The sequence below is a fragment of the Callionymus lyra genome, chromosome 7, assembly GCF_982586985.1.
Source record: "Callionymus lyra chromosome 7, fCalLyr1.hap1.1, whole genome shotgun sequence".
Lineage (NCBI taxonomy): Eukaryota > Metazoa > Chordata > Actinopteri > Syngnathiformes > Callionymidae > Callionymus > Callionymus lyra.
The window spans coordinates 6,967,831-6,969,828 of record NC_141824.1 but is presented as its reverse complement, the minus strand read 5'-3'; positions in this window follow the sequence as shown (position 1 = coordinate 6,969,828).

Here is a 1,998-nt window from a genome sequence, read left to right as displayed (position 1 = left end):
CGATCAAGTTTCTCATGAAACATCATCAACTGTCTCATGAAACATCATCAACTGTCTCGATCAAGTGTCTCATGAAACATCATCAACTGTCTCGATCAAGTGTCTCATGAAACATGTACAAATGCATAATTTCACAATAATTCAATCTCAGATGATCTTCCTGGTAAAAACAACAAGTTCCAGCTCCGGTGAATGAATACGATATAATTTAGTAACACTAGTGCGGTTTCACACCCACAACCAGCTGCTGCACTCGTGTGTCACAACCATATTTGTTCATGTGCTGATGTTCCCACAGTCACTCGTGGACGTGGAGTGGCTTCTTTTCATTATTGGAAATGATTTACTTATTCAGAAAATTCAGTATTATTCAGTAAATATATGTATTTTTACAGTGTAAGTAAATAAGTAATGTGTACACACATGATGCTGATTATTAGAGAAATTGCAGTGCATCAATGGTCAATAATAAAAATATACAGTATTTTATAATTCAAATGTTAAACAACATTTTTAAAAAGATAAAATACACGTATAATGCTTATTATAAGAATTTCCATCGTTGCAGTTCATCATGTGACTTTCCATATTACTGTACATGTTGATAGTAAGAATATACAACACAGTTAAAATGGTTAAAAAACACCATTTTAAAAATATCATAATATAACAACATTTACAAGTTAGGCTTTTTATAAAAGTTTCAATTGTTGCAGTGCATCATGGGTTGTTTAAATTACTCTATAAGTTGACAAAAGAAATAAACTTTCTATTAACATAACACATTATGCTTACTATAAGAGATCTAACCATTGCAGTGCATCATGGGACTAGTATTAATACTTGTTGATAATAAAAAAAAAGTACTTTTTGTATTTTGAATGGGTAAAAACGTATTTAAAATAAACAAAAAAAACGTATTTAAAACATAACATATGTAGATATTTACATATATAATTACATTGTAACATATATTTAACATACACATATTATGCTAATTATAAGACCTTTGACAGTTGCAGTCCATCATGGGATGTTAAATATTACTGTGCAGGTCAGAAATAAAAATAAACTTTATAAATAAAAGGCTAAAAATATATTATCAAAACCTAAAAAAGAACAAATAAATCTTTAAATAATACAGTTGTTCGGGTCAATATTAACAATATCTAAATAATGTTGTAAATCATGAGATTTTGAAGATTAATTAAGTAAAGCAATCCTGTGCAATAATTAACTTTTACAGTAAATACATTTTCATAATATTAATATAACATCAATAGAGAGTGTTTGATTGACGTCTCTCACAGTTATAATTACAGCAGCAGGTTGTTTTGTTTAATTCTCCAGACCTGTCAATCAATCAGTCAGAAAGAACCAACCAAACTGCTGACTCATGTTGAAATAATAATAAGTCAGAAATATTTTGTAAGTTCAGTTTGGTGAGCCAAGTTTTTACTGTTATTGATACAATTTTGACAGAAAATGTTTGTTTTGTTAATTCAGCCGTAATTTAGACTCAAGGTTGTTGTTGCACCATTATGCCTGTGGGCGGCGGTGTTGAGTTAATTTATCAAAGGCAACATACCGTGAAGGAAAAATATTTATTATATATATTTCCCTCTACATTATTGATCACATCTCAATTCCATTTTAAGACGCTTAAGGAATTTTAGAAACTTGATTTTTTTTTTATTCATTTCATTTATTTATTCATTTATTTTTGGATTGACAGGTAGTATTGTCATGATTCAAGGCTGATTAAATATCAATAATTTACGTCAAGTCAAAGCAAAATGATGTGAACAAGAAAAGCTATTTATTCCTTGATCCTCAAAAATGCATTTGCCATTATCTTTGAGCCAATAGCGCCACCTACTGAGCTCGGAAATGAAAAGTTCAGTGTTTCGTGAATCAACGTATCACTAGTTTCCTAAAAAATACTAATAAGATTAATAAGAAACTTTAGATGTGAGTGAGGAGGAAACAAACAGAGAG